The sequence below is a fragment of the Jaculus jaculus genome, chromosome 13 (genome assembly GCF_020740685.1).
Source record: "Jaculus jaculus isolate mJacJac1 chromosome 13, mJacJac1.mat.Y.cur, whole genome shotgun sequence".
Taxonomy (NCBI): domain Eukaryota; kingdom Metazoa; phylum Chordata; class Mammalia; order Rodentia; family Dipodidae; genus Jaculus; species Jaculus jaculus.
This window is the reverse complement of record NC_059114.1, coordinates 38,022,269-38,047,582: the sequence shown is the minus strand read 5'-3', so window position 1 is coordinate 38,047,582 and position 25,314 is coordinate 38,022,269. Positions and strand designations below refer to the sequence as shown.

The following is a 25,314-nucleotide window of genomic DNA, read 5'->3' as shown; positions in this document are numbered from 1 at the left end:
CAGCCTCAGCAATGACCTGTAAAGTTTTGGGGGCATGAGGGAGCTCCCTGGCCAACAACTCCCTGGAAGGTGTCCCATCCCTGGCACTGAAAATTTTCTAGTAACAACTTATGGCTTCTAAGTGTTCCATTGTCCAAAAACGTAGGTTTCTATATGACTTATTTACATTCTCTTAGATTTTGATTAGCCCTCCCTCCACCTTTCTTTTACTCAATCTCTTCCCCTGACCTCACTTAGGACTTTTCACCCCCCATTAATCTGTTCTTCTACTTATATATATACAATACCATCCTATTAAGTCCCCCCTCCCTCCATGAGTCACTAATCTTTACTGCTATATCACCATTGCTTTATAACATGTTTTTCAGAACTTTAACTTTTTTTTTTTTTTTTTTTTGAGGTAGGGTCTCACTCCAGCACAGGCTGACATATAATTTACTATGTAGTCTTAGGTTGGCCTTGAACTCACAGCAATCCTCCTACCTCTACCTCCTGAGTGCTGGGACTAAGGACATGTGCCACCATGCCCATCTTTTTTTTTCTTTCTTTTCTTTTTCCCTTCCTTCCTTCCTTCCTTCCTTCCTTCCTTCCTTCCTTCCTTCCTTCCTTCCTTCCTTCCTCACCCCCTCTCTTTCTTTTTTCAAGGTAGGGTCTTACCCTAGCTCAGACTGACCTGGAATGCACTATGTAGTCTCAGGGTGACCTCAAACTCATGGCAATCCTTCTACCTCTGCCTCCAGAGTGCTGGGATTAAAGGTGTGCACCACCATGCCTGGCTTCTTTTCTCTTTTTCTTTTAATATATTATTTTTATTTATGAGAGAGAGGGAGAAATTGGGCATGCCAGGGCCTCTAGTTGCTGCAACTGAACTCCAGATGCATGCACCACTTTGTGGCTTATGTGGGTCTTGGGGAACCGAACTTGGCTTTGCAGGCAAGTGCTTTAACCACTAAGCCATCTTTCCAGCCCCTCCCCCCAGCCTTTTTTTTTTTTAATATTTTTTTTTTAAATTTTTTATTTATTTATTTGAGAGTGACAGACACAGAGAGAAAGACAGATAGAGGGAGAGAGAGAGAATGGGCGCGCCAGGGCTTCCAGCCTCTGCAAACGAACTCCAGACGCGTGCGCCCCCTTGTGCATCTGGCTAACGTGGGACCTGGGGAACCGAGCCTCGAACCGGGGTCCTTAGGCTTCACAGGCAAGCCCTTAACCGCTAAGCCATCTCTCCAGCCCCCCAGCCTTTTTTTGAGATAGGCTCAGGCTAGATTCCAACTCCCCATGTAATAGAGAATGATCTTAAACTGTTTCTCTTGTCTACACCTCCTAAGTGTTGGGATTGCAGGCATGTGCAACCATGCTCGGCCCAGATTTATCTACTTCAGCTGACAACTCAGCTTTTTTTTTTTCCTTTTGCAATAGTGGTGGTAGAAACTCACCTTAATCTCAAAAAAAAAGTGTCTTTTTCAGAGCATAGCACATGGTCCATGTGTTGATTTACATTTATTTCATCTTCAGGCAACAATCAATATTTTCAGACTTCTTGTCAGCAGTCTCCAAGCACATGTGTGACTTTGCAGTGAGTCAGTAGGTGTGAAGGAGGTCCCCCTGGGGCTTAGGATCTCTTGTGGTTCCTTGGTTGTGAGCAGTACAGACCAACTCTGACTAAGAAAGAAAGCTCTCGTGGCATCGTAGTGTCCTGAGCAGAGTGGAAGAAAGGATGCCGAGCCCAAGGAACAGCAGGAAGCAGGGAGTTCGGGGATGTGGCAATGAAGACCATGGTCTCACTTGCGGAGTAGGGGACTCCTCAGAATAGAAACCATGGGCTTGGCCTGTGACAGACCATTAGCAGAAGAGGCAGGACTTGTTTTTGGCAGCACAAAACTGTATCTACTCAGGAGGAGCTAGTTCCCCAAAGCATACTTGGGAAGCTTAACAACAGAAGAGGGCGATGGATGATAATCACATTAAACCCAAGTGTTCATTTTATTCTTTTTGGATTTGATTTAATTCCTCCAAAGAGGCGTATAAGCAAACTCTTCATAAGTAGCGCCAAGCCAGGTATGGTGACCCATACTGGTAATTCTGGCACCTAGAAGGAGGAAGCAGGAGGATTAAGAGTTTGAGGCCTGCCGGGCATGGTGGTGCACGCCTTTAATCCCAGCACTCGGGAGGCAGAGGTAGGAGGATCGCCATGAGTTCAAGGCCACCCTGAGACTCCATAGTGAATTCCAGGTCAGTCTGGGCCAGAGTGAGACCCTACCTCGAAAAACAAAACAAACAAAAAAGAGTTTGAGGCCTACCTAGGCTACATTGTGAGAGCCTAGGTCAAAAAAAAACAAAAAACAACCCCCCCAAAAAAAAACAATCAAAAGAACCTATCACATGTGTGCTTGGTTCTATCAAGGCCATGGATCGTGACCTCACTTAGCTATGTTTCTTAGCACAACAGACTTGTACTTGATATGCTCAGGCATGTGTGCTGTGGCCTGAGCCCCTGACTGCCACATGGCTTCATACTAGGTGATGAGCTGGTCACTGCTGTTAGAATATAAACAAATAAAAAGGGGTTAGATGTTCCTGCTCACCATCAGTCAGCTCAGTGAGTGGAACTAAAAGCTGTGTCGTCTAAAAAGAAGAATGTGATGTGTAGCAGAGTTTCTAACTTATACCAGCCAATAACGATTCCCCATTCAGTCCTGATATGTCTCCTCATGTCAGGAAATGCCAGTTTCCTCTGATTTACTTCTTTCCAGTGAAGACAAATATTTCATATTACTCAATTTTGGATTGTGCCCATGTATATATAACATAATAGCTTCCCGGTTTACTCTCCATTTAGGTTCACAGAGATCATTGTCTTCTAAAATATTCATCACTTACTTTAAAATAATTTTTAGCATTGAAGTAGTTTATGTTCACTGTAGAAAAGTCAGAAAATAGAGATACACACAAAAAAAAAAAAGAATGGAAAAGGAAAGAAAATGAGAACCTGCAGACAACCACCTGATGATGTTTGTGTGTACTATATGCTCTCAATTTCCAAATGAATACTTCTCCCATAGTTGTTCATACTTCTTTTTTTTTTAATTTTTTTAAAACTTTTTATTTATTTATTTGAGAGCGACAGACACAGAGAGAAAGACAGATAGAGGGAGAGAGAGAGAGAATGGGCGCGCCAGGGCTTCCAGCCTCTGCAAACGAACTCCAGACGCATGCGCCCCCTTGTGCATCTGGCTAACGTGGGACCTGGGGAACCGAGCCTCGAACCGGGGTCCTTAGGCTTCACAGGCAAGCGCTTAACCGCTAAGCCATCTCTCTAGCCCAGTTTTTCATACTTCTAATGAGCATTTAATCATATGACTTTTAAACATGCTAGCATTTTTACTTACTTGTTTATTTTGGAGACAAAGACAGAACAATTTACCACCTTATTTACTTCTCATTTGGTGACTTCATTTTGCTTTCTTGTTAGAGATATCAAACCTAGATTTTCCTGTAGTAAGTGACCAGGTATCCTTTAGAAAACCTAAATGCCCTGTGAAGAAAAACATCCTGTATGGAAGCTCTAATGTTAATGTTAAAGGTCTCTAAATACTTGGATGCATTCTCTATATGGAAGAAGCGAACACTATGGTATCTACTTTACTGCTACAAAACAGGAGACAGACGGTACTGAGGCCGTCAGAGAAGTCCCTGGCAGAGCCCAAAAGAGAACTTGAAGTCCTAATGGCCTAGGCTTCTCATCAACCACAAACCGCACTGCTTCCCCTGCTGCTGCTGCTTTGGGCTGGGCTTGGAAGGGAAAGAAAGGGCTGCCTCCCACTGTGGCTGAATGGTGATTTACCATTCACAGTCCTTGCTCAGTTAGGAGCTCCACTCCCTAGCTCTCAATTGCAGGTCAAGCTTCTTATCATGTGCAGGATCCATTGATCTGTTTCGACAGTGACTCCTGAGTTATATGGCCCCTAAATGTGTGCTTCAAGAGAGATCTATACTGTGGATGCAGAGATGAGTACTTACTGGAACTCTCGCCTGATATATGAGTTCTGCTGTTTTGTCTCAATGAAATATCCCTGTGCATTTGGAGTCTGCTTTCCTCCCGACTCTTCCCCTTGCTTCTGGTATAATGAAATGTAACAGCAAAGGAAGTAAAGTGACTTTCACATGTCATTATGTTGAAAGTAAAGCCATGCTTATTGTTTGAGTACAGAGCAGTAGAAGCTCTTTCTTTCCTCCTTCCTTCCCTCCTTCCTGTCTCTTCTCTCTTTCTTTTGTTCTCTCCCTTTCCCTCCCTTCTCCCCTGCTCCCTTCTTCCCTCCCTTCCTTCCTGCTAGGTTTCAGGGTTTGCAATGGAGGATCAGGATGGATAGTTTCTTGGACCTACTTTATTTTTAAAAATTTATTTTTATTTTTATTTATTTATTTATTTATTGTTTGTTTGTTTGTTTGTTTTATATTTTTTGTTCATTTATTTATTTATTTATTTGAGAGCGACAGACACAGACAGAAAGACAGATAGAGAGAGACAGAGAATGGGCGCGCCAGGGCTTCCAACCTCTGCAAACGAACTCCAGACGCGTGCGCCCCATTGTGCATCTGGCTAACGTGGGACCTGGGGAACTGAGCCTCGAACCGGGGTCCTTAGGCTTCACAGGCAAGCACTTAACCGCTAAGCCATCTCTCCAGCCCTTTTTGTTTGTTTTTTGAGGTAGGGTCTCACTCCAGTACAGGCTGACCTGGAATTCATTATGTAGACTCAGAGTGGCCTCGAACTCATGGTGATTCACCTACCTCTGTCTCCCAAGTGCTGGGATTAAAGGCGTGTGCCACCATGCCTGGCTTAGATCTACTTTATTGTAATGGGACAGATGGAGAAGGGGTCAGGGTGAGTTCAAAGACTGACTGACATGGGTCTTCTCTTCAGTGTTTTCCAGTGTTGTGAAAAAATTGAATCATCTTAGACTTAAAGAAAGGATATTTGCCTAAGTGAGTTATACTTGATTATATCATGGTATTATATGCTGTCATTAAAGCAAATTTTGCTAGATTTTGTAATCACAAGAAGAGTTGCTTATGATAGACTATTAAGTTTTTAAAAAGCCACCATGGTGGTTTTGAGTCAGGGGTCCCCCATAAACTTGTATGTTCTGATTACTAAGTCCCCAGCTCATAGCAATTTGGGAGGTGGAGCCTTGCTGGAAGAGGTGTGTTACTGGGGTGGACCTGGACAGTTTATTAGCCCTAGCTTGCCATGTTAGTCTGGCACACTCTCTTGTTTCTGTTATTCAGCAGATGTAGGCAGGAGGTGATGTTCAGCCTCTGCTCATGCCACATTCTCCCCTGCCACCATGGAGCTTGCCCCAAGTTTGTAAGCCAAATAAACCCTTTCCTCCCACAAGCTGCTTTTGATCATGTGCTTTGTGTCAGCAAAAACAAGGTAACCACACAGCCACCTGTTTGGATTTGATACCTACTTTATTTTATTTATTTTTTAATTTTTATTTATTTATTTATTTGTTTGTTTTTTTGAGGTAGGGTCTCACTCTAGCCCAGGCTGACCTGAAATGCACTATGGAGTCTCAGGGTGGCCTTGAACTCACAGTGATCCTCTTACCTCTGCTTCCAGAGTGCTGGGATTGAAGGCGTGTACCACCACGCCCTGCTGATACCTGTTTTATTTTATTTTATTTTATTTTTTATTTTTATTTATTTATTTTAGGATTTTCTTCATGCTCCTCCATTTTAAGAGTCTTTATTAAAATCACCTGCAGGTGGTCATGCATATTCACACCCCAACCCTGAATCCTCTGACATACAGATATAAAAACATACCAGGCAATGAAAATATACACAACAGGCTTGCTTATTAATGCTTTTGAGAGAGGGCTTGGGCTTTCAATAGGCCAGATTCTCTCATCAGGATCATGGCCTGACAGAAGAGGTTACTTGGAAATGAGCCTCAGAGGAAAGGAGTAGAAAAGTCTGTGTCTGATACCATGAACAACTCAAGCGAACAAAGCATTTGCTCCTCTCCCTGTGCTTTCTAAGCATAAACCTTCTGCTTTCATCTGCTTTAAGGTCGTAGAACATGGACACTTTAGAACCATTCAAAGTCTTGAAATTCTGTTACTCTCCAGCAGAGGATGACATTGCATTCAACCCAGTTGTAGCACCATTCTTGAAGGGACATTTGTAGCTTCTCTACTTTGTAGACATGGATAACTTTAAAAATCAATAAAATACATTTTCTCTACATTCTAAGAAAGTGAGAGTTGAAGAAGAAAAACAGACACTTGAAGGATTGCTCATCTGTCCACTCATTTCATCAGGCATTCCAATGTATGTGACATTCCAGGGGTTGTTTTCGAAGTCCCAAAACACGAAATGCATCTCGAAGGTCGTCGACCTCATACAAGGGCAAAAGGATGCGTCGAAGCTGTCTGGAAAGTCGGACTGAATTTTCATGCAGCCCCTCCCATGCCTTGAAAGTTCTTTCACGATTTTCTACAAACGTATCCCAGCAGTGAAAATAGTCTTTGAAGGTCATGACCGCGATCTGGACCCCGGCTGCAGCCCCTCGGGCTCCGCCTTGCGATGCTCGCAGAAGTAGAGGCGCGCGGTGAAAATCCTCAGGCTGGGGTTGGGGTTCCCTCGCAGGAAGTCGGCCACGTGCCGGGCGCAGTCATAGCGGGGCTCCAGGAGGTGAACCAGGTGACGCGGTAGCAGCGGCCCGGGGCCAGGTCCCAGTCCGAGATGTAGCGGAGGAAGAGCAGCTCCACGTGGCAGCCGGACTGCAGGGAGCCTGATACCTGTTTTATGAAAACGGTCCCTGCACACACATACAAGCCTGGTTTTCTCTGCAGTCTCAATCTCATCACTTCTCTCTCATAGTTCCTCTGATGACTCCTTCAACCACAGTCCATTGACCAAGAAGCTCCCTCTCCCTGAAGCATCTTCTGCCTCCTTCAGAACACATGTTTCAGGTATTGCCTCCTCAGGAAAGCTTTCCCAACCTCCTGTGTTTTCTTTTTTTTCGAGGTAGGGTCTCACTCTAGCCCAGGCTGATCTGGAATTCACTATGGAGTCGCAGGGTGGCCTCAAACTCATGGCAATCCTCCTTCCTCTGCCTCCCGAGTGCTGGGATTAAAGGCGTGCGCCACCACGCCCTGCTTCCGACCTCGTATATTTAATGTTCTCAAAGTTACCGTATCTGAGACAGGCATTTTTCTGTACAGTGCTTGTCATAGTCACTGGTGCTGTTGACTAACTACAGGGTAGTCAAAACTCTAGAAATAAGACGGGATTTGTTATGGTTTTAGATTTTATGGGCACTGTGTATTTAAAATAAACAAAAACAGCCGGGGAAGCTGGCTATAACACCTATAAGCCTGTCCCCAACAGTACACTGCCTCCAGGAGGCTTCAATTCCCAAATTGCCACCAGCTGGGGACCTAAGCATTCAGAACACCTAAATTTATGGAGGACACCAGACTCAAACCACTGCTCCAGTCATTCCTTGGGGATTGTGGGAGTCCAGCAAAGGTGTCTGGTGGTGTTTGCCAGTTCTTATTTCTTATATTCAGTTTTCTTCTTATTGCAACAGCACTGTTGTGGCTGTGTGTTTATCTTTTTTTTTTTTTTTTTAAGTTTTGGTTTCACCATGTAGTCTCAGGGTGGCCTCAAACTCACAGCAATCCTCCTACCTCTGCCTCCTGAATGCTGGAATTAAAGGCGTGTACCAGCATGCCTGAGGGAGGGGGGAGAGGAGAATGGGTGCACTGGGACCTCTAGTCACTGCAACAAACTCCAGATGCATGTGCCAATTTGTGCATCTGGTTTTGTAGGTACTGGAGAATTGAACTCCCATCATTAGGCTTTGAAGGCAAGCACCTTAACTGCTGAGCCATGTCACGTGGTTTTAATTTTTTTTTTTTTTTTTTTGTTTGTTTTGAGGTAGAGTCTCACTCTAGCCCAGGCTGACCTGGAATTCACTATGTATTCTCAGGGTGACCTCAAACTAATGGTGATCCTCCTACCTCTGCCTCCCAGGTGCTGGGATTAAAGGCGTGTGCCACCATGCCTGGCTCTAAAAGGCATTGTTAATGATAGGAGAACATCCATTTATAGGCATTGTCTTATTTGTCCACATTAGTCCCAATGAGCACACACACCTAATCCTGTGCAGCAGATACTAATAGCACTCCTATTTTATTTATTTATTTATTTATTTGAGAGAGAAGGAGAGAGAGAGAGAATGGGTATGCCAGGGTCTCCAGCCACTGCAAATGAACTCCAGCTGCATGCACCCCCTTGTGCATCTGGCTTACGTGGGTCCTAGAGAATTGAACTAGGGTCCTTAGGCTTCACACGCAAATGGCTTAACTGCTGGGCTATTTCTCCAGCCCCTACTCCTACTTTATTAACGAAGGAACTGAAGCCCAATGTGGGACACCAGAAAGAGAAAAAGTCAAAATTCTAGTTCATGCCCCTGCTCATAAACCATTTCTAGATCACCTCCCAGTGGAGTTGACCCCTGACGTGCATACACATATGCACCACACACAAATGCATACCACACATACAAAGTTCACATACACATGCATACACATATGACTGACTTTTGGGTGCACCTGATGTGGCACTTCCCAAACCATAGGATGGTTGGCCAGAACCTGACTTGGGCTCCTGGGCTTTACCTCCAACCTGAGGTCTGGGCACCAGCCTCACTGTGTGAGCTGACTCTGTAGATAAGGCCACAGGGCACGCATTCAGCAACTGCTTGAGCATTACATCTAAATGTTTTGCTTTCCCAATCTGTAAATTTCAAACCTTTTGAGAGGATATCATAAAAGAAGTCCTTTGTGGGATTGAATACACCAGTTGTCCTGTTCGTTTCTGAGGAGAGACAGCAGTTTTGTTACTTGCTGCTCACCCTGATACAGCTACTTCACACTCAAGAGTTTCACAAACACAAGAGTAGCATAGGTTTATGGTCTTTGTCTTTTTCCTCTGTCATTATTGGGTCAGGGACTGACTGGTCCCAGGCTGACTTGGAACTCATCTCAGACTAGAAATCTCAACCTCTTAGTTGACAGGATTAAGGGTGTGGGACAACACACACCCTTAGGGACTTTGGCTTTACTAGATTATCTGTTTAGTTTAATCCCCACACTTGTATAAGTATTCTGTGCTGGTTTTGATTGAATGTCTATATTTCTCAGTTGAATTTTTAGAATTTGCCAGTAATTTGCTTCACCCAGCATACTACATACTCAAGCAACAGGCAAACTCCACACCTAGGGTCACTTCTGCTGTCTCTATTGGATGTAAGAGCTACACCTGGCACTCCTACACTGAAGACATATAAAGCCAGATTTACATGGCTAAGAACACTGCAGATAATTAGAAAACTATCAAATTAGCTCAAAACACAAAAATGTCTATATTATAATACAAGAATACAAAAAAATGAAGACAATACAATCTGACCCAAAATTATAAATCCATCAGAAATGACCTCCAGTGAGACTGCTTTAGATGAAATGCTTGACAAATATTTCAAAAAAGAAAAGAAAAAAAGATTATAACTATGTCCAAAGAAATCAAAGGAGAAAACAAACCCCTGAAGGAGAACATGGGAAAAGAACTTAATGAAATAAGATCATTACAAGACATGAGTAAGGAAATAAAAATAATGAAAAAATACCAATCAGAAATACTAAAAATGAAAAACAGAGTAAGACAAATAGAAAAGTTTATAGAAAGTCTCACCTGTAGAATGGATCAAGGAGAGGACAGAATATCTAAACTAGAAGACATAGTGACAGATCTAATACTGTCCAACAAAGAGAAAGACAAACCAATAGGAAGGCATGAATGGGAATTTCAAGACATTTGGGACACTATGAAGAGATCAAACATAAGAATCCAGGGCATAGTAGAAGGAGAAGAATTTTACTCCAAAGGCATAACAGGTATTTTCAACAAAATCTTAGAGAAAACTTCCCCCAAGCAGGGAAAGTGATGCCAATACAGATACAGGAAGCCTATAGAACACCAAACAGACAAAATCAGGAAAGCACTTCTCACCATCATATTATAATTAAACTACAAAAAACACAAAGCAAAGAAAATATATCGAAAGTAGTTATAAAAATTAAGTCACAAACAAAGGCAAGCCCATCAGGATAACAGCAACACAAACTTTAAAAGGCAGAAGGGCTTGGAATGATGTATTCCAAGTTATGAAAGATAAAAATTGTTAACCAAGATCACTTTATCCTGCAAAGCTGTCCATTTAAATAGACAGGTAAATAAAGACATTCCACAACAAAAGCAGGCTAAAGTTCTACAGAAAATACTTGAAGAAATGATCCTCCATGCTAAAGAGTCAGAAAAGCACACACATGAGGAACCTGGAAAAACCAAGCCATGCTCAAATACTACTTAATACAAGAGAGCCAGGGATGGGATACCTTCCAGTGAGTTGTTGGGCAGGGAGGTCCCTGATGCCCCCAAAACATTATAGGCCATTGCCGAGGCCCTTGGTTTCCCGCCAGGAATAGATGGTAAGACCCTATTGCTGAAGACTCCGCATACTTGGGCTGCAAGGTCATTGAGAAATCCTGCTGGAACTGAGCTGAAAACCTCTTCCATGTAGACCAGCTGACAGAAAGTTGGAAAAAGCCACACTGCATGTAGTTCAATGGGAGAGAGAGAAATCACCAATGAAGATACTCCACAGAGGACTGCAAGCCTTATATTTGGTCAGCCAGGCCAAATGAGCCAATGGGTGCAATAGTGGTGCATCTGTTATAGGGGAAATAAACCACCCTCTAATTTGACTGGAGGCCCACTCCATGGGAGGGAATACATCCCTGATACTGAAAACCTACAACAGGGGTAGTCATGAGCTCTAGGGGCAAAACGTCTGCTGCTCTCTGGCTAAATGTACATACTACGCTCATCAAACTGCCCAGTAAACACTTTTCTTAATGTTCATACCCACATATTAATGCTACTCTCACTTTTGGTTAGAGAACCTTCTCTTTTCAGATGGCAGTGACCTTGGGATGACACAGAAGGTACCATGGTGCTGAGAAGAAGTGACAGAGGAGTGGTTAGCACTGAAATATCTCTATCACCCCTTCCAAGGCTCAGGGTCCATTGTGGAAGAGGTGTCAGAAAGAATGTAAGAGCCAAAGGAAGGGTAGGACTCCTTACAACATGCTCCTCCAGACACAAAATGGCCTGGATATCCATGACCTCCCAGTGCCTGACACTACCTACACAAGACCATCATAATAGGAGGAAAAGATCATGACATCCAAATAAAAGAGAGACTGATTGAGAGAGAGAGGGGATATGATTAAGAGTGGAGTTTCAAAGGGTAAAGTGGGCAGGGGGAGGAATTACCATGTATTATCTATAATTGTAGACGTTATCAATAAAAAAAGTTTAAAAATAATGAGTAGCTTAGGTCCTGATGCAAGGGCCAGGATGTGTGCACTGGGGGCCTTCACAGTCCTTCATGCCTTCATGGCCCTTATAGTAGAAGGAAACAAACCTGTGAAAGTGTTGCTCAGCTTGTCTGATGACCTTTCTTTTCCCTGTGTTCTTGCCTTCCAGAAATCTTGAGACAACTGTGTCATCAGAGCAAGGCAAGTGTCACACTAAAAGTAATAGGAGGACACAAGAAAATGAATAGTAAAACTGTAACTTATACATATATTGGAAGCATGGCAGAGAGAGAGAGAGAGAGGGAGAGAGAGAGAGAGAGAGAGAGAGAGAGAGAGAGAAAGAGAGAGAGAGAGAGAGGGGGGGAGAGGGAGAGGGAGGGAGAGTTTGATGTAGGGTTTTTCTATGTTATTCAGGCTGGCTTTTAACTTAGAATCCTTCTGCCTCAACCTCCCATGTATAGAAGTGTACCTTCACGCATGCACTCAGCCAAAGAACAGTTATTTTGTTTCAATTAACTTAGAATCCTTCTGCCTCAACCTCCCATGTATAGGAATGTACCTTCACACATGCACTCAGCCAAAGAACAGTTATTTTGTTTCAATTACAATATATGTTTTTTAAAACCTTCAAATTTCCAAAGAAAAATAGATGTTTATCTTCATTTCAGAGTGGGCTGTGTAATGTATTCCATTGACCTTAAAGAAAAAGCCTACTGTATAATGTAGAAGATACAATAAGTTAGAAATTGTTATATGCCTTTAGAAAGCTTATGTGATATGTTTTAAATGTGTTTCCTAGGCAAAATGCACAAGGATATATCATTCAGTGTCCTCACCATTCCCCAGGGAGAATGACCCACACTCACACCCCTTTGTATGAAGCTGTATGTATTTTGTTTTCCCCTTGCATGTATGTGTGTGTGCATTCATGTCCATATGCATGTGGGCATGCATGACTGTGAGGGTATATGTGCATGTGTGTATGTGTGTGTAGGCCAGAGCTTAACATTTATCTTCAATCACATTCCACCTTATATTTTGAGAGAGTGTCTCTCACTGAACCTAGAGCTCACTGATTTGGCTCAACTGGCTAGTCAGAAAACCACTGTGATCCCCCTGTCTCTGCCTCCCCAATGTTGGGTACAACATATGTGCTATTGTCCTTGGCTTTAACATGGTGTGGAGATCTGAACTCAGGTCCCAATGTTTGCATGGCAAATACTTCACTTATCTGTGGATTCTTTGTTTTGTTTGTTTTTGTTTTGTTTTACAAGGCAGCTTCTCACTGTAGCCCAGACTAACCTAACACTCACTCTGTAGCTGTAGGCTAACCTTGAACTCACAGCAATCATCCTACCTCTGCCTTTCAAGTGCTTGGCTTAAAAGCATGCACCACTGGTGCAGGATTTTGGAGTTTCCCCCAAGATTACGAACCCCAATTTTGGGTTCTGTTCTATTTTTAACAAATTATTGATAAAAATGAACTCAAGAAGGATAAATTATGAATTACTAAATCTATCTAGGTATAAATCTCAAATTGTGGGGTTTATTTAAGGGAAATTGGGACCAAAGAAGAAGGTCAGATCAGAGCCGTTAGCACAGGAGAGGAGGGAAACAAGCACTCCAGGGGAAAGCTCCGCAGAGCTCATCAGATTCATTTAAGAGAAACTGAGGTTTTTAGGGAAAGACTGGAGTAGGACTGCAAACACACGGAGGATAGAACTTAGGTGTTTATGAAGAGAGATTTAGAAGAAACACGCATACATCCTCCTTGAGTTTCCCATGGAAGGAAGTTAAGAGGTCAGATAGTGAGAGCTTAAGGAAGAAAAGCGGAGGGAAAATATCAAAGCAGAGACCAAAAAATTCAGATGGGAAATGAGTAGCAAAGAGAATTATACCCATGACTATCCTGAGTTTTGAGGAGTTACACAGTGTTAGTGAAAGCACCCACATGGTAGATCTAGAGTATAAGGGAAATACGCAGTGGTAGATTCAGAGACCAGAGGAAAATCATACATATAATTAGCGTAAGAAGCTACCCCAGACTATAAAGCAGAGGCAAGCAGAAAAGTTCTTCCAGACAAAGAAGCTGTGCTATGCTCTCCCCTCTACCCAGCCAGGCTGGCGGGGGGTGGGGGGGTGGGGGGGACAGACTCACGTGTATTCCTGTGGCCAGAGTGAGGACACTAAGCCAGAGAGAGAATCCAGAGAGAGCGAGGAGGAGCTGGAATAGCCTTTATAGTTGATTGAAATGTATTCTTTGCTCAGGTTCAGGTATGCAAAAGGGAAGAAACCATTGGTTTGTACATTTGAAGAGGCAGGGCCCAGGGCCAGCCCTCCTGAGTAGTGAAAGCTGTAGGGTACTAGACTGTGGACAGCAAGGGGTGCTGTAGCTGAGTCTCTATCAAACGTGAGTTCCATTCTTGCCAAGACTTCCCTTCTTGTGCTAGGGCGAGGTGACATGTGGGGTGGCATCTCCTGGTTCTCTTTGAAACTGCCTAAAAGAAGCTAGCTTTCTCCTACTCTCCTTTACCACCATGGCCCACTTCCTGTGGATTCTTTTTTTGTTTGTTTGTTTTTCGAGGTACGGTCTCACTCTAGCTCAGGCTGACCTGGAATTCACTATGGAGCCTCAGGGTGGCCTCGAACTCACGGAGATCCTCCTACCTCTGCCTCCCGAGTGCTGGGATTAAAGGCGTGCGCCACCACGCCTGGCCTCCTGTGGATTCTTAAATAGCCCACTTGTTCATCCTAGTATAGGAGACATTGTTAAGGACACCATATTTATGTAGGAGTTGGAGCTAAAATTAGTGACATTAGTTAACTACTGAGCACTAATGTTTCAAAGTGACTGTTGCTAACCATCGTGAAGCATCAAGAGGCTTAATATTCCTCATATAGCATGGTGTCACCACTCAGTAGCTCTTGCTAGGATGCCTGATTGGTAATGACATGGGGGAAGCATTGTTATTTAAAAATCAGGTGACATCTTAGTCAGCAATCCTAAAACAGGTGCTTTTATTTCTTATGATTTAGTTTGGGTTCTTTGCACATCTTAGATATTAATCCTCTGTCAGATGTATAGTTGGCACAGATTTTCTCCCATTGCCTCTCTGCTCTATTCACAGTGTCCTTTGTTGTACAAAAGCTTTTCAATTTTATGAGGTCCCAGTGGTTGATTAATGGTTTTATTTGCTGAGCAACTGGGGTTATATTCAGAAAGTTGTTGTCTATGCCAATATGTTGAAGGGTTTCTCCTACTTTTTCCTCTAGCAGTTTCAGGTCTGATATTACGGCCTTTGAGGCATTTGGACTTAATTCTTGTGCATGGGGTGAGATAAGGATCTATTTCATCCTTCTACATATAGATACCCAGTTTTCTCAGCACCATTTGTTAAAGAAGCTGTCTTTTCTCCAAAAATCGGTGTGTTTAGTGAGGACTTTCAATATGTGATTATGTTATTATTAGTAAGAATAAGTGGTTGCAAGTGTCAGCTTTAAAGCTTGAAAAGGATAGTTCATCACGTACATAATCCTAGGACATTCAGAGAACACAGTTGGATAAGTAAACTCTTACTGTGGAATAGCATGAGCTACTCAAAGGCTGAGGAAGAGCCATATGCACTGGGCACTGATGTGGTGAAAGCCCAGAGTGACCCTGTTACCACTACAATGGCAACAGCTACTGCTTGTTGATGGCCCGAGCGTTTTTGGCACAAAGCACCTTGCAGAAATTCATCCATTTCTTCCTCACTAAACAGTCCTATGACTAGTTACTGAATATTGGACTATGATGGCAAGCAAATCACTCTCTGTAACTTTCCCACTGAAGGATGGGACTTTCTGGCCCTTTAACTTGAGCTGCACTGGGGACTGGACACTTGTGCTCATCTGGCTCTGCTTGTATCCATCTGTAAACCTCCAGGAGCACTGTGTGGGCAAGGTGGGCAATTGAAGAGGTAACGTTACAACATGACATTTTGAAGCCATGGATAGAATGTATACCCTCAGGTCAGCCATTTTGTAGCCAATGTTCTATGGCAGAATAGTTCCTTTTGGTGGTCTAGACAGGCCCAAGCATTTGTACTATATATAGACATAGCTGCTTCTTAAGAAGCATATGATAGGAACTTCTTAAAATTAATGTTATTTACCTGCTAGGATGTAAATGCTAAAAGGATGTGGTCTGCATTATGGACAAGGGCTCTATAAAATGTGATATTAGAAAATGGAAATTTTACGAGTTCTGGGAAGAGAAACAGGTGACGAGAGTGAAATGGGGGGAAATTCTAGCTTTTGCTGCATTGTTAGAACTTAATCCAAACATAGATGTGGTTTTTTAAAATCATGAATAACAAAATTACAACATTCCAGGATTAATTCTTTCTCAGTTTGGCTTCATCTGGTTCACTGTTCCTGAAAAAGCAAATCTGGTAAAACAATGGTCTTTGCCAGGTGTGGTTGTGCATGTCTTTAATCCCAGGCCTTGGGACACTGAGGTAGGAGAATCACTGTGAGTCTGAGGCCACCCGAGACTACGCAGTAAATTACAGGTCAGCCTGGGCTGTAGCAAGACCCTACCCTGAAAAACAACAATAACAGCAAAAAAATCCTAGTGGTCTGTGGGCTCCTGGGTCCTCTGGGAAGTGTCCGTGCCCCAACCAAGGCGCCCAGGGGTGGGTGAGCGTGTACAGAGAAACACTCCTGGTAGATAGTTGAACAGTTCTTTCAGTTTATTGTCATGGAAATGGGTTTATAAGCATCTGAGGGTGGGGGAAAGGGCCCTGAGGGAATTGGTGGGTTTAAATGCTACTAGCCTATGACTAGGGACGGTTCTTTCCAGCACTTACGGAGTCAGGTGCAGCACACAGGGAGAGAGTCAGGTGAGCTACAGAGGGTTGCAGGACTGTGTGAAGACTGCTGAGTGATAAGGAGTTTCCTAGGCAACTGGTCAAAGGCCACAGGGCGATGGGCAAAGCCTAAATTCAGGTGTGCAGGGCTTGGAGAGGGAGTGGCCTCCTGTACCCTGGGGGTCCTCAGCAGGGCCTGGAAGCTCAGGCCCCTCTCCTGAAGGCTCCAGCCTGTGCCTGGCAGTGCCTGAGGTGCCAGAAAAAATGTAAGGGCCAAAGGAAGGGGAGGAGTGCTTCCACTGCTGTCTTCCAGAGTGGCCATAGCATTCGTGGCCTCACAGTGGCTGATGCTACCTACACAAGACCTGCATAATAGGAGAGAAAAATGATGACATCAGAATAGGAGAAAGATTAGTTGGAAAGAAGAAGGAATTCAGTAGAGGGGAACTTGGAGGGAGGGGACTATGATCATGGTATATTGTTTATATTTATGGAAGTTGCCAATAAAAATGTAAAAAGAAAATAAAACAAAGGTCTTAACATTGAAGTGTGTGGGGTTAGAGTCACAGAATTCCAAGCTACAGAGGCATTGATTCCCTGATGTGAGATCCCTTTTATGTGATGAGAACAGTTCTTTGTTGGGTGGTCACATCCCCTTAGGGTGACTTCGGGGAGGGCGGCAGCAGCACTCATGGGTGGGAACGCAGCGGCTTTGTTCTTGGGTGATGCTCACTAGCTGGCACCTTACTGCCTAAGCCTTGCTCCAGCCCATCTTTAAAACAAGGACAACAGTAATTCCTTCCCACAGGACTGTTGGAGGGGTGAAGGACGAAATCTCAGTAATGCCCTTGGCATAATGCCCAACACAGTATCAGTAACTGTTTTCATCGCTATCATTTTTTTCATCATCACATGATAGAGAAAAGTGGCCACGGGAGAATCATCACAAGGTGGATGACCAGAGGTCCTGAAGATGAAGAGAACACCTGCTGCAAGGCGACATCTGATCTCTTTTGTTTTCTTCTTTTGTTTTTCAAGACAAGATCGTGCTCTATAAGTCTGGCTGACTTACTACTCACTATGTAGCTCAGGTGGCCTCTAATTTACAGCAATTCTCCTGCCTTGTCCACTTGACTATTGGTATTACAGGGTTGCTCTACCCTGCCCAGTCTCATGTTATCTTGACTTGCATTCTCATGAGAACTGTGTTCTTCTCACTTTAAAAAATATTTTTATTTTTATTTATTTGAGAGAGAGAGAATGGTTTAACCAGGGCCTCTAGCCATTATCAAACTCCAGATGCATGTGCCACTTTGTGCATCTTGCTTTCAGTGGGTACTGTGGAATTGAATCCAGGTGGTTAGGTTTTGCAGACAAGCACGTTAACCACTTTAACTACTGAGCCATCTGCACATCCCTGTTTTCCCCCATTTTAAAGGAATTTTTGTCATACTCTTTTATTTCAAATGTCCATCAATATTTTTATTACAGCCAGGCATGTTGGCACATGCCTTTAATCCCAGCAATTGGGAGGCAGAAGTAGAAGTGCCATAAGTTTAAGGCCACCCTAAGACTACTTCCAGGTTCCTAGGCTAGAGCAAGAACTTATATCAACACACACACACACACACACACACACTACCTTATGCAAATGCTTTTTTTCTTTTCTTTCTTTTTTTTTTTTTTTGTGAGGCAGGGTCTCACTCTAGCTCAGGCTGACCTGGAATTCACTATGTAGTCTCAGAGTGGCCTTGAACCTCCTACCTCTGCCTCCCACATGTCACCACACCCGGAAAATGCTTTTATTAATATAGAGAAAACAGAAAAGAGTCTCATTAAGGGAATATAAGATGATTGATTCCTTTCCCCATCTTAAATCAAAGCCCAATTATCTGAATACAATACTAACCTAAAATATAAGACTGTCCTATAAGCATATGGGGATTTACAGTTTACAAATAATTTCTCATACTTTTCTTATTTAACAATAGCAAATTTAGTAGGAAAATAGAGGAGAGCATATATTTTTATCTTTGTTCTACAGTGAAAGAAACTAAGGGAATGATAGCAATTAACTTGCCTGACATAAGTAGTTGTTGTTAATAGAAAGTCACAGTGTCTGTGTATAAGGCTTCTAGCCTCTCATCTTTTCATTACACCAACAAAAGCAAATATGGGGCTGGATAGATGACTCAGTGGTTAAAGGTGCTTGCTTGCAAAGCCTGACAGCCAGGGTTTGACTCCCAAGTACCCATGTAAAGCCAGATGTACAAAGTGGTACATATATCTGGAGTTTGTTTAAAGTGGCTAGAGGCCCTGCCATGCCCATGTTTTCTTTTCTCTCTCTTTTCCATTGCTTTCAAATACATATATAGTTTCTCTGGAGTCCATGGTATGTCTCTGTGTGGTTCTTAAAATAGCCAGTGAGGAGTCAAAACAAAACAAAACAAAACAAATATATATATATATATATAATATATAAATATATATATAAAAATATATATATAAAATATATAAATATATATAAAATATATATATATATAAAAATATATATATATATTTGTATATGTATATGTATATATATATATTTGTATATGTTAGGTCAGGACAGGCTCCCCAAAATAGAATCACCAAGAACAGCAGGATGGTGATAGAGACTTATCCACATTCCTCAAGAAACTGCCCAGCCATTATCCCTTCCTTGTCTAACAATGCCCCAGGTCATGATTTCCTGCCCTCTTATCTCCGAAGTTGCCTGCTCACTGTTCAGGTCTCACACCCTAGCTATGTGAAATGACTAAAGTAAAGAACGAAGGAGTTCTTTTCCCTTCCTCACCTTTGCCCAACTGAAGAGCCCTATAAAGTGCACTATCTGGAATCTCAGGTCAGCTATGCTCCGCTGTTGAGAGTCAGTGCTGGCAGCTTGTGTTTTTCCCAAATAAAAGCTTTCACCTTTGCCTCAGAGTGGTTTGTATGGTCTTGGTCACTCCCAAATCTGTCTCTCTCTCTCCATACACACACACACACACACACACACACACACACACACACACACACACTACACTCAAATGTGTAACAGCCATCACTAATAGACTACAGCATTCTTTTTTATTATTTTTTTTCCGGAGGTAGTGTTATACAGTAGCTCAGGCTTGACCTGGAATTCACTATGTAGTCCCAGGCTGTCCTCAAACTCATGGCAATCCTCCTACCTCTGCCTCCTGACAGCTGGGATTGAAGTTGTGCACCACCACACCTGGCCTGACTATAGCATTTTTTCCCACCACCTAAACTATGCTTGTCACAGTGCTCCAGACAGCCAACGGAACAAGTGGCATGGGCGTTATAAACTTCCTGGTCATTTGGGCCAAGACTAGCCTTCCACATTGATCTCATCATCTAGTTAACTTGGCACATCAAAGATAGAGGAAAAATCCTGTCGTTAGAAACATGCCATTTCCAGTTGGGCAGCATTGACTGTGTGCTCCTCCAGGGAAGAACACTGGTCATTCTTACATCCTACGATCTAGAATGTAACCTGACACAGATAGACATGGCACCATGCTTTGATGGATGGATGGATGGACGGATGGATGGATGGACAGATGGATAGATGGAGTTGGCAACTGAATGGGCCCATAGAAAAAGCCTCCACTGCTGATGGTTTTATAGACTTCCACTTCATCTGATGGCTTGACGCCTTTCCGTCTCCTAGGACTGTGCTGTCAATCTAGAAAGCACTGTCCACATTCCAAACACTATTTATCTCCATTTATCAGAGGGTATTATTAGACATTGTGCTGCTGAGGTAGCAAATTAGTTAGGGCTTTTAGTTCTGGGCCTGTGATAAGGGTTTAGGAAAATGTGTTCTTCCAGGGGAGAGAGGTCCATGGTCTCTCTATTACTCTGGCCTGACGACAGCGGCTAGCACTCTGTTGAGAGATCAATAACTGGCTGCCAGTCCAGTGACTCCTCACTGGCTATTTTAAGGACCACACAGAGACGTACCATGGATTCCAGAGAAACTATTCTGAAATAATGGAGCCCATTGTCCCTCTTCACTAGCAGGGTCTAGCTTTAACCTTGATCATGAGCCTGGACATGCATGCAAGCCTGGAATCTTTCTGGAGGGTTCTGACCAAGAGCCATCTTAGGATAGGGCAAAGGATCAGCCACAACCACACTCTTCACCATCAATCAGGCTGCTGCTTCACTGGGGCCTAGACTTTCACATTGCTGGTAAGAAGTTGAAATTCCAGCAATTTCTGCCTTCCCTGGGCTGCTTCTTATTTCAGTGGTCTTTTTCCCAAGATAAAAGGGAATTTTTAAAATGTCCAAGTAGCTACCAAGTTGTACTAATTTAGAAGAGAAATTCAAAGAATAAAACATTATTTACTTCCTTTATTATTATTTTAAGAACTTATAGGACTGGGGGAAATTTTTGATCTTTTATATTTTATGGTCTTGGGGTTTCATGACCCTGCTATTGGTGGCAGAATTGGTATTACATGGACTGGAGAGATCGCTCAGTAGTTAAAGGCACTTGCTTGCAAGACCTGATGAACCTGGTTCAGTTCCCCAGTACCCACATAATGTTAGATGCACAAAGTGGCACATGCATCTGGAGTTCGTTTGTAGTGGCAAGAGGCCCTGGTGTGCCCATTCTCTTTCACTGTCTTTCTCTTTCTTTGCAAATAAATATTTTGATACATATCTCCATTTCTTGTTCTCTTTTAGAGAACAGTTGTTAGAATCTCTTTTATGGTAATAATGGCTAATAAAAATAGTATAGACTTCAGTTAACTTAAAAAATTATTTATTTAATTTATTTATTCGAGAAAGAGAAAGACGCAGATAGAGAATGGGTGCACCAGGGCCTCCAGCCACTGCAAACAAACTCCAGATTCATATGCCACCTTGTGTATCTGGCTTACATGAGTGCTGGGGAATCAAACCTGGGTCCTTAGGCTTTGCAGGCAAGCACTTTCACCGCTAAGCCATTTCTCCATCCCCAAGTTAACTTATTTAAAAAGTGAAATATTTTCAGTACATAAATATACAGATGTTAAGTCTATGTATCCATCCTTGGCTTAGAAATAAAGCATAAATACAATTGAACTTGTCTGGTAATATTCTTTTTCCCAACACTCTCCAAAGGAGCCACTAGACTGATTCTAATACTGCACATTCCCTTGCTTGTCATTATATTACACATATAATATAAATATGTACAAAATAGCCTCTTTATGCTTACATTTAAAAATTTTACATGTTATATAAGTGCATCAAACCAAATATATTTTTTTTGAATGGACTACTGAACTCATCAATATTTATGAGTTTTCTCCACTGTTGTATGTGGTTTATGCCAGTTTCAACACCAGGCAGTGAATTTTTTTCAGAATCAGTTTAAGAGGAAAAAGTATGGTCCCAGGTTGGGTCTTTTTACTAGGGGCTTTCATAACACCCTGTATGTCTCTGTAATATTTAATCACAGTGCCTTTAGTTTAATGGTTAACTACTGCATAATTATGTCTGTTCTTCCTGTTTAAAGACAGGCTCTCTGAGGGCAGAGACCATGTATCCATTGCATTTAGCCCATGCTTGGCAGACAGCAAGCAAGTCAATGGACTCTGCTTTCTTACGTGCAATATAACACTCAGATCCTTTAGTATTGAATCCAAGGTCTCCTGTCACCCCCTTTACTCCCTGCTCCTAGTTTCTGTTCCAGCCCTGGCAGTTGCCAAACTGTCAGGATCCATTTGCATTTGTGCACACAGTCCCCTAAGTCTGCAATATCTACCCACCTTGTTTGCCTCTTGAGCTACCTCTAGTCCCTATAGGGTCATCTGAAATGACACTTCCTCCAAGTGATACTGCCATTTGTCACTGTTTCAGGCAGAAATATGCATAGATAGATAGATAGATAGATAGATAGATAGATAGATAGAAAGATAGATGGATGGATGGATGGATGATACAAGCAATGCAGAATGTAGATAGCTGAGTATGGTGGCTCATGGCTGTAGTCCTAGGATTTGGGAAGCTGTGGCAGGAGGATTTCCAAAAGTTCAAGCCAACCTGGGCTTTATAGTGAGTACTAGGCTACCCTGGATTACAGAACAGGGATCTGTCTCAACAAAACAAGACAAATACTATCCAGCAACTGAGTGTGGTGGTCAAGGAGACTGTGTGTGTTTGAGATAAAGCAGAGTGCATTTTATGAGGAGAATGTTAGGCTGGTCATGTGAGGCTGGATGTTCTTCACATAAATTCTTGAATCCTGCTTATAAGTGCTCTTGTCCTTGGACTCATTTTTAGACTTAATTTCAGATAAATGCATAAAGACAAAATCCAAGAATTCGTATTACCCAGAACCATCTTGTGTATACATTCTGGTTTTTTTGTTCATTTATGTGCTACATAACCACCTTTTACAGTTAAAAAATGTTAATACAGGTCGTAAAATACTCTTATTCCTTCTATAAATGTGCATTTACCTTGCTGAAAAAGATGACTTAGTTGGGGATAGGGATGTAGGTCGGTGGAACCCCCAGTGCTGGTCTGTATCTCATATATCCCTTTTGCCTTTTCTAAATCAAGCCAACCTACCTCTAGCCTTTTCCCCTTGGCTCCAGCGGGCATTAGCTGTGGTGCAGCTTTACCACTTGATCCCTGGGCTCGTGAGCCCTGGGCCTCTCTTGCCATGAAAAGACTCATAGTGTGGAAGCTGCAGTGCTGCGGCTGGTCAGGTAACTTCTGTTACTTAGCAACTTTCTCCAGCTTTGTTAAGTTGGGCTGTTCAATCTCCTTAATGAATAAGAGCATCAAGCCAGGTAATTGATGCCTGGACGTTTAACTCATGAATAATTGACTGTCTGGGTAATCCTAGATACATTTCCTCGATCAGATTGTACAATGGAACAGTCATGTCATAGCCCGTGTCGAGTTTTTCTCTTTTTTTCTTTTTGTCTTAATCAGTTTTATGATATCAGAAATTCACTTTCTTGACCCAGAGGCTCAGGTGAACAATGAGAGCAGTAATCCTCCGGAGCCCAGACTCACTTCCTCTTTCCTCCACCAGAGCTCAGCATTTCCCTCTGCTCTGGGCTCAGAAAAGTTCCAGCTCTTCTTGTTGATCGGTTCAGGTATCTTTTCCCACATACATCTCGAAGACAATGTGGCTTAAGGTGGAGGAGGAGACTGGGAATTGGGTTTCCTGGGCAATGACAATCACTATGCAGCTGGAGGTCAATCCTCCCTTAGCTAACTCGGGTCTTTCTCTATTCATTTGTTTAGCCCACATGCTGAACATGTCGTGTATTCTGGGCACTGAAGATTCCAATGCAAACTGGGTTGACTTTGAATGCTTTTTATAGAACTTACATTTTAGGGAAAGCTCACAGAGGAAAATAACTTACTACTGGCCATAAGCAAACCAGTGAAGGAACGTGTTATTTTCAAGTAGAGGGAAGTGCTAGGTTGAAAAATACTAATGGGGCAATGGGCTTACTATGTACTCCAGGTTAGTCTTGAACTTGTGATATTCCTGCTTCAGCATTTTAGTTCTGAGATTACAGGAGTGTAATGGCCTAGGGTTTAGAATGTGTGATAGAAGGGGGATCATGGGACCAGAGCAGAATGCCAAGAACCATACTATGAGCTGATCTTATTGCTCACCTTGGCTATTCACCATCTAAGACCATAAGAATCTGTCAGCCATGGGGAGCTTGAATAATGGGCTATGGATGGTACTAAACTTTTTTCAAACAACATGCCTCACCAATAGTACAGATAGCAACACTCAAAATATGTGGAAAATGGGTGTTTTCATAACTCAGCTTGAGTTATTTCATTTATTCAGCACATATTGATTGAGCTCTAGGTCACATTACAGGCAGAAGGTATACAGAAGAAATTAAAGTTAACCCCTGTCTTCATGGAGTTTACATCTATGAAGAAGATAGCAAATAGTCTAATACATAAGCAAAATATAGCTACATGGTATCTACTACATCAAAAACTACATCAAAAACCAGCCAGGAGGGCTGGAGAGATGGCTTAGTGGTTAAGATGTTTGCCTGTGAAGCTGAAGGATCCAGGGTCAATTCCCTAGTACCCATGTAAGCCAGATGCACAAGGTGGCACATGCATCTGGATTTTGTTAGCAGTGGCTAGAGGCCCTGGCGTGCCCATTCTCTTTATCTGCCTCTCTCAAGTAAATAAATAAATAAATAAATACTTAAATATGCATTTACTGTTCATAAAAAAAAAAAAAAGACCAGCCAGGAGAGGAATGTGGGGGAAAGTGTATATGGGGAGGGGAGATGGTTGTAATTGTAAACAAGATGGCCATGGGAGACTTCAGGGAGGAGGTACCATTGAAGTGACTCATGAAGGAAATGGGAAAGTGAGCATGTGGCTACTTAAAGGATGGATACTTTAGACAAAGAAGATAGCAAGACAACCATTTATTTGGGGTGGAGTCACCTGCTGCTTCTGTTCTGAGTTTTTCTCTCCTGCTTAAACCATCACCCACATTTAGAATAAAGCACACACTGAATCCCCAGTCACTTTTTTAAGGAGTATTTTTTCTTTTTCTTTCTTTATTTTTAGAGACAGAGAGAGGGAGAGAAAGAGGGAGAATATGGGTGCACCAGGGCCTGTAGTCACTGCAAACAGATGCTTGCACCACTTTGTGCATCTGGCTTATGTGGGACCTGGAGAATCAAACCTGGGTCCTTAGACTTTGCAGTAAAGTGTCTTAACTGCTAAGCCATCTCTCCAGCCCCCTCCCCCCATATTTTTGTTTATTTGCAAGCAGAAAGAGGGGAGAGAAAGAGAAAGAGTGGGCATGCCAAGGCCTAATGCCACTGCAAATGAAGTCCAGATGCATGTGTCATTTTGTGCACCTTTGACTTTACATGGGTTCTGAGCAATTACATCCAGGCCATCAAACTTTGCAAGCAAGCATCTTTAAACACTGAGCTATCTCTCCAGCTTGG

General features: G+C 42.6%; 1 pseudogene; it reads right to left on the bottom strand.

The window, feature by feature from the left end:
* Nucleotides 1-6,301: 6,301 nt before the first annotated feature.
* Nucleotides 6,302-6,875, bottom strand: LOC101610258 (annotated as a pseudogene).
* Nucleotides 6,876-25,314: the final 18,439 nt, after the last annotated feature.